General features: G+C 45.5%; 1 pseudogene; it reads left to right on the top strand.

Annotated features, from left to right (window-relative positions):
* The first annotated feature begins 1,669 nt into the window (after window positions 1-1,669).
* LOC140708961 (small ribosomal subunit protein eS25-like) lies at window positions 1,670-3,274 on the top strand (annotated as a pseudogene).
* The last annotated feature ends 5,152 nt before the right edge of the window (window positions 3,275-8,426 follow it).

Raw genomic sequence — 8,426 nt, 5'->3', positions numbered from 1 at the left:
TAATTTGGTCTTGAGGTCTCTCTCTGTAGAGTGGCTGTAAATTCTAGCCCCATCCTAATGGGGCTCCAGCAGATTTGGTTGTGGATGTTTACAACGTGCCTTTTGGCGGTGGGGTCGGGGGGTACTTCTTTATCCTGGCAGATGGCCTAATGCCTAAGTGTCTGATCTGTGAGCAGGTGTCCTTCTCACACAACAAACCCGTTTATACTGGCAGACTCCTTCGGGACTCTGGTCTGACCTGTGTCCAGTGTATTCCTATGAACATAGCCACTATCTAGGAGAGCCCTAACCAGGAAAGAAGTTAAGTTGGGGTGTGTTAATCAGGTGAGACACAGAGGAGGCAGCTCAATAAAACACACCAAATACCAGGAGCACCGTATTACTTACAGGTCCCAGAGAGAACAGACCAGCATGCCTCACAGGGCCAAGGGAAACGGGGAAGCCATTCTGGACACACACACTCAACCAGCATGTGGTGAGCGAGAGAGGTATGGGGAGGGACTGTGGGCCAGGCTTTATTCAAGTCTAAGGTGTGAAACGGGCAGGTTTCTCATGGGGAGTTCGAACTGGTGGCTTCACAGCAAGTAGGCACGAATTCTGGAGTCCTGCTGTGATGGAGAGGCGGTCACTGTGGAATATCTGTGTTGTCCATGCAGAACGTGGCGGTCAGTGGAGTGCGTCAAGCAGGTTGTATCTAGCTGTCCCCTAAGGAGGTGGTCACCAGGAGGTGGTTGGTTGGGGCAGATATTTGGATCAAGCACCTTGAGGAACTGGGAGGAGGTGGAGAACAGGAAACCACATCAAAGGTGGTTGAGCCCTGCTTCCTGTATGAGAACATCCACTTATATTCAAAATGGATATTGAGGTAACATGAAATGAAAGAAATTCACTGCACACTCTATTGCTGGTTTTCACATTTTCTTAATGGTGGCTGTCACAGAACTGAAGTGTTAATTTTAATGAAGTACAACTTATCAATATTTTCTTTCATGGATTGTGCTTTTGGTGTTGTATCTAAGAAGTCGTTGAAGAATCATGATCATCTGGATTCTCTCTGATGTTACTTTTTAGGAGTTTTTTAGTTTTTCATTTTACAGTTAGGTCTCTGATCTATTTGGAGTTAGTTTTTGTGAAGGGTGCAAAGACTATATATACACACACACACACACACACACATAGTTACATATACAGTTATATAGAGTTATATATAGAGTTACATATAGTTATATATATAGTTACATATATAGTTTTATATATATATATAGTTAAATATATATGCATGTGAACATCCAGTTTATAAACTGAAAACAAAATTCTAAGCCCCAAACCATCTGAATGGACCCCTCCTCTTAGCAAGGGTATTTGAAAGATAACCTGAAAAACGAGTTCAAGCCATGATGGGAAGTGGGGGTCAGACATGCCTCATTACATCCTCCTCCCTTTTGAAATTACTAATAGAACAGATTCTTTAAGTCTGATGAGAAACACAATCTATTCTCTCTGAAGCCTGCTACCTGGAGGCTTCATCTGTGTAATAAAACCTTGGTTTCCACAACCCCTTGTCTTAACCCAGACATTCCTAAGTCTTCAGACAATAACTTGACTCTTTCAACCAATTGCCAATCAGAAAATTTTTGAATCTACCTATGACCTGGAAGCCCTTCAGCTTCCCATTGTCCTGCCTTTCTGGACTGAATCAGTGTATGTGTTATATGTATTTGATTGATGTCTTTTGTCTCATAAAATGTACAAAATCAGTTCTCTGCTGCTCTCTGAGCTTCACAAGGTCACCCAAGGACGACAAGAAGAAGAAAGATGCCAAAAAGTCAGGCAAGAAAGACAAAGACCCAGTGAACAAATCCTGGGGCAAGGTCAAAACAAAGAAGTGGACCAAAGGCGAAGTTTGGGACAAGCTCAATAACTTAGTCTTGTTTGACAAAGCTACTTGTTGCAAACTGTAAGGAAATTCCCATCTATAAACTTACAGCTCCAGCTGTGGTCTCTAAGAGACTAAAGATTTGAGGCTCCCTGACCAGAGCAGCCCTTCGGGAGCTCCTTAGTAAAGGACTTATCAAACTGGTTTCAAAGCACAGAGTTCAAGTAATTTACACCAGAAATACTAAGGGTGGGGATGCTCCAGCTGCTGGTGAAGACGCATGGACAGGTCCAACCAACTGTACGTTTGGAAAATTAAAACTTTATTAAATCAAAAAACCAAAATAAAATAACATGTATAAAACAAAGCTGCACCCTGACCCCACCTTGGGCACATGTTCTCAGGATCTCCTGAGGGCTATGCCATAAGCCCTTAGTCACTCATATTTGGCTCAGAATAAATCTCCTCAAATATTTACAGAGTGTGACTTTTTTGTGGACAAGTTGTTCCAGTTCTATTCGTTGAAAAGATGATCTTTGTTCCATTGAAATGTCTTTGTTCCTTTATTGAAGATCAGCTGACTATATTTATGTAAGTCTATTTCCAGGTTTTCTATTTTGTTCCATTGATCTTTTTCTCTATTCTTTCACCAATACTACACTGCCTTCATTACTGTAGCTTTAGAGTAAATCTTGAAGTTGGGTCCAGTGGTCCTTTTAAATAATAGCTACCATGAGTTAATCATGACTATGTAGCAGGCACATCCGTGGGCAATGAATAATGTATATTCATTATCTCATGAACATAGTGACTCTGCAAGGTAGCATTCGTTACGTCTGTGTTACAGATTAGGAGGTAGGCTAAGGACTTAATGTAATTTTTCCAAAGTCTTGAAGCTCCTCAGTGACAGAACTTGGATTTGAAGTCTGTCCAGCCCTTTCCACCTTTTCTCACTCCCTTGGCCTCCCACCCAGTCTCACTTGCTGACTCACTGCCTATGAGGTAGTGTCTTTTGGCTTCCAAACTAGAGATTGGCAAGCACTGAGGAATGTTATAGGTCCCCAAAGCAAAACATAGGACAGACCGATGCTTAGGAAATTACTCAATATCATTTCCTTATTTGCAAGTAAAAAATCTCCCTTTCCATTTGCCTACTTAAGGCAAACTGCTTTTGTTTATTTTTAAACAAAATTTTAGCCTCTAAGCTCTGCCAGAGACCTAGTGGATCTGAAATTGTCTAAAGACCTATTATAGCACGTGGAGAGCCTTTTCTCCAAAGGCCAGCTTCAGACCAAGGTGGCTTTTGCCACTGATTTGTTTGTCTCTCTGATCTGTGCCTTTCCAGGTCCCTCTCCTAGAGTGCCGCATGCTTTCAAGCGAGGTTCTTCGGGCCTATGATTCTGAAAATGTTCCGGCAGGTCTCAATAGCAAACACTCCTGCTCGGACATATTTTGATGGTAGGTGGAATAAGACAAATGACAGACTTAGTGCAGAGCTTAGGACATTATAAGTGCTCACTAAACATTAGACAACATTGTTAAGATTATGATTTTTGCTTGTCAGTCTCAAAGTGTACTCCTTGTATATCCTTCATGATGCCTCGGTGTGACTGTGGAGATGCTTCTTCATTGTCCTGTTTTGTTCCATTCATGGATTGCCACTTCCAACATTCTGGTTCAAGTCACATCGAAGTAAGCATTCATTTAGCTGACAGCCTATCAGGGGCATCTTTCTGCATAAAATGAAGCAATTTATGGTCATTGCTGACAGCTGTTTTTGAAGGAAAGGCCATTTTCCTTAGTCGATTAGAGGAACAGTGATTAATTCAGCCCATCAGCCTGCAGCAGCAAAGGCTAAAAAGGGCCTCATTGTGTAAAGCCCCCTGAGTCTCTTAAAACCTACAGTTTTGAATTTGTCAGAACTTCCTGAGCCCAGACTGGACCTCCAGAGGTCACTTAATGTACCCCTGGCCTCCTACACTATTTTTAAAGACGTCTAAAAAAAGACAGCTCCTGTTTCGCCTTGGCTGTGGGCCGCCAGAGGAGGTGAATTTGGCAGCATCTCTGCCTCGGGATTCTGTGGACATTAGCGCAGGGGCCCTGCCTCAAAAAGTGGCTCACTAGTGCCTGAAGGGTGATAAAGTCTGGTGACACAGCACAGGGAAGGATTAAAATGCATAGCAAGAGATTGTTTTCTTTCCCCCTCCTTGCACCTAGCAGGGAGAGGAGTGTGCAGAAAGATGGGGCTGAAACAGAAACTTGTTAGCATAACACCAAAGGAGTTTTGCTAGGAGTAGCATCAGCATAGCAGGAGAACATCCATAGCTCTCCTACTGCTGCCCTGCCGCAAGGAGAGGAAGGGAAAAGCAAATTCTGCAGGACCTCTAGGACCTTGCTGTAGATATCCAGGTGGAGCCAGGACCCTCCAGGAGAATTGTCGGCTAGAAAAGACTGTAAGTAATGTGGAGGAAGGAAGAAGAGAGAGAGAGAGCAGAGAGAGAGAGGAGACTTGCAAACATTGATCCATGTGGAACGGATGTCAACTTGATGGGACAAGACCTGGGTTGACTTGGTATCTGGATTCAGGTCAGCAAACTCTGGGGGCATTTCCTTCTAGTAGCAGACAGATGTGCTCATCCTGCCAGACATTGTGGACATTGCTGAATGACTTCCAGAACATTCCTCTTATGTCTCCTGGTTAAAGTTAGACTGAAACATCTGAGCCATTTGGGAGAGCAGGGACCCCCATGAACAGGAGATACTGGAAGCGTCTGAGGCTACTCTATGCCCTTTCTCAAGAGTTCCCTGCAGATCTTTCAACCACTGGCCACTGAAGTCCAGCTCCTGCCAGCCATGGATTTGGGCGCTGGGCTCCAGTGTTGAGAAAGTTCTTGCCCTAAAGCACTTGTTTTCCTAGTGGACAACAGGAGTCACAGACAGAGAGGGAGAGTGAGGAGGCAGAAGACACGTCCTTTCCATTGTGACCCAGATGAGAATGCAGCGTGTGAGCTTGCTCCTGTCACTCATTTTCCAGCTATTGGTTCTAGTCCAAGTTGCGCATATTCTTTCTGTTAGGTTCTTATGTTTGTCTTAAGCTCATCCATCTTTTCTTCTTCCCTCAGTTTTTCTTTATAAATCAAGAAAAATTTTTGCCACTTTCTTTCCCTGGCTCACTGCACAGCCAATCAATAATTATTTGATTGTGTATCAATTTCTGCTGGCTATTCATTATTGTGGAAACCATATTAACAGGTCCATAAAAATCACAGTAATCCATTTGTTAAACTCATCGTAAGAACAGGTTACATCTTTCTGGCCAAGTTTCACGGGTTGGTAATATCATATTTTGGTTTTAGAATTTATGAGGCGCATGCTCCCATACCTTTTCAAGTATGTTTTTTATCCATTGCCCTCTCTGAATTAGGCATTTTTGGGGATGCACGTTTTACAGATATGGAGACAATGGTTCAGAGAAATCAGCTTGTTCACGGTGGGGCCAGAACTGGGACCTAGGGCTTCCGACTGCATGTCTCAGGCCATTCCTATCACACACACACTGAAGGAGGAGAGAGCTCCCTTGTCTGGAGAAGATATTTCAAATTCATGTGGGTTAAACACGGAAATTCCAAACAGCTGTAGTTTTTGCAGAAACGGTTGAGTTACGGACTGTTAAAGTAGTTGGCCACCTGCGGTGGTGGGTGGAAGGGAGTTAGGAAAGGATTGTTGTGCTTCAGGGAGCATTCAGTGTCTGCAGGACCACGGAGGGGTTGCAGGGCGTCAGGTATCCAAGACTGCTGGTAAGAATTATACTTTGAATTTCCCGGAGAAGACACACTGCTGTGAAAGCAAGAAATAGTTGGTTTTTTTCCAACTGCTTAGCTGTTAAGAAGCAAGAAGCCTATCTCCAAGGCAGCAGCCGTCCTCAGGGAAAACAGTGGGACCTTTCCTTCAAACAAAGGAGAAAACTCCCACCACTCAAAGCAAGCCCCCTCTGGTCATTCTGGGGCATAACTGCCTGGAAAAGCTCCAGGCTCCAAACAAAAGACAGCCTTCACAGGCTAGAGACCGGCTCTGCGTTCAGGATTGGTAGCACAGAGCTGGCTGGGCAGGCCCAGAGGGGACCACATTCTGCCACATGCAGAGCAAAGCAATATCTTTCCATTACTGGTCAATGTCCTATGAGCTGGGAATGAGCAATTTCACACCTTTTCCTGAGATATTAAAAAGAAATATGCTGATGTGACTGGAAGTAATTTCCCAAAGCCCATGGATGCAGTTGATGTCAGTAACTGGCTATGAGGTTGTTATTTACAGGACTGTTTGATCCCACTGAAGTAGTGGTGCTTAATAAATAACTCAATGTGGCTCAGGAGCCAGGCCCAATACTGCATATAAACCGCCATCCTGGCTAGGTGCGGTGGCTCACACCTGTAATCCCAGCACTTTGGGAGGCTGAGGCGGGCGGATCACGAGGTCAGGAGATCGAGACCATCCTGGCTAACACGGTGAAACCCCATCTCTACTAAAAATACAAAAAATTAGCCAGGCGTGGAGGCAGACGCCTGTAGTCCCAGCTACTCGGAAGGCTGAGGCAGGAGAATGGCGTGAACCCGGGAGGTGGAGCTTGCAGTGAGCCGAGATTGCGCCACTGCACTCCAGCCTGGGCGACAGAGCGAGACTCTGTCTCAAAAATAAAATAAAATAAAATAAAATAAACCACCATCCTGTAATTTATCCAGGGAGCGTGTGGGAGGGGAACCTTGAATCATTTGCTTGATGGATTTTTTCTTTCCTTGGAAACAGGGAAACGAATCTCAGTTTTCTCCCTAAGCCTTAGGCAATAGGGCTCCTTGCAAGTCACTTTCCCTTCCCTGTCCCCAAAACAAAGATGCATACACGTTCCCCAAGCACTGCAAACACAGCCTTTCTTTCAGGGGCAGCTGGGTCCCTGGATCCGCTTTCCCTGCCCCGGGCTGGTCCCAGTGTAAATCATCAGATCTCCAGGTCCAGTCGTCTGCACACAGGCTGCTTTGTAAGTGGGAGAAAGAATCCACAGAGCTTTCCACTAAATCCCCATGGGAAGCAGGTGAATAGGTGTGTGTGTTTGCACACAAGCCCGTTTACATGGCAGACCAACCCAAGAGATGGTGACCGACGGGTCCATGAAGACTCTGGCTGGCAATGCTGTCAGCTTCCTTCAACTGAGCTCCAGTGAGTTACCCTGGCAGTCTCAGATGTCTCCTTGTGTCTGGAGACAGCATAGGGTCTGGCCCTGAGGACTCCCAGGCTGGGTCACCCGGCAGGTGCACCTGTTGTAGGCTGGGTAGGCCCCCCTAAAATGCTTGGGGCAGCCCAGGAGTGTCTTCCTGAGTCACTTGGAGCTGCCTCACCAGCGGCGCAGTGAGAGACTCACAGCCCTGGTGGAGAGTGGAAGCCTTGCGCCCTCCCAAGCAATCCTTGTGCCTGTGGGGCTGGTGCAGCCCCTTTGTGTCTCTTCCTGCAGCTAAGCAGAGCTCAGGGGCTAGGAAAAAAGCCACCAGGTGTCTTTGGAAACAGCTGACCTGATTTTCAACGTTCCCTCTGAGCGTTTGCTAAAGGGGCACCATAGAAGTGCATTAAGGATGCCACCGTGGAAGGAAGCCGTGGATGATAGAAGCATGAGCACTGTTGGAAAATGAGAAAGCTGAGTTGGGACTGAGCACACAAGCCCGTTTACATGGCAAGCCAACCCAAGAGATGGTGACCGATGGGTCCGTGAAGACTCTGGCTGGCAATGCTGTCATGGAGAACCCGTACTGTCACCCTCCCCAGTCATCTGACTACCAGCAGCTTCAGCAGTGGCATCATTTGCATTCATTCATCTTCTTTTCTCATTCCCTCCCTCGATAAATCTCTTTGGGAACGATCTTGAAAAACTTTGGTTAGGTTTTCAAGGTGCTTTTGATTCACTGTATTTCTTTTGATAAGCCTTTAATTGACCACAACATTCATAGAGAAAAGCGCACTCATCCTAAGGGTTCAGCCCAAAGAATTTTCAGAAAGTGAACACATGAGGGTGGCAAGCACCGGATTAGGAACCAGAACACTGCCAGCACCCCAGACGTGCCCTTTTAGTCCACTGCTAGTCACTACGCTCCCACGAGGGTGCTCACTCTGCTCTTTAGTACTGGACACTGATTTTGCTTATCTGTGAACTTCACTTGAATGGACTCATGCAACAGCGTGTCTGTGAGGTTCAAGCATGTTTCTGAACGTGGGATCGCTGAAGTGTGGGGTTGTATTCAAATCTGTAGTTTGCACTCGAAGAACGGCAAGTGGAAGAAAATTACTTTGGAAAGGAATTTTCAAATCGAGTGTGAATGAGAGGGTCTTCGGGCCTTTGGCCTTTGGAGTTGAGCTGGCCTAAAGGTAGAAGGTGAACTAGGATCCTCTTAGCTCCCCACTCCACTCTGAAATGTGCTCCCAGGGCAATCCAGCTTCCGCTCTCTTTTACCACTTCATATAATGATAAAAATTATGTCAGGTAAAATATCAGTAATTGCTTAAGTGA

The sequence above is a fragment of the Chlorocebus sabaeus genome, chromosome 17 (assembly GCF_047675955.1).
Source record: "Chlorocebus sabaeus isolate Y175 chromosome 17, mChlSab1.0.hap1, whole genome shotgun sequence".
Lineage (NCBI taxonomy): Eukaryota > Metazoa > Chordata > Mammalia > Primates > Cercopithecidae > Chlorocebus > Chlorocebus sabaeus.
This window is presented reverse-complemented; position numbering and strand designations above follow the sequence as displayed.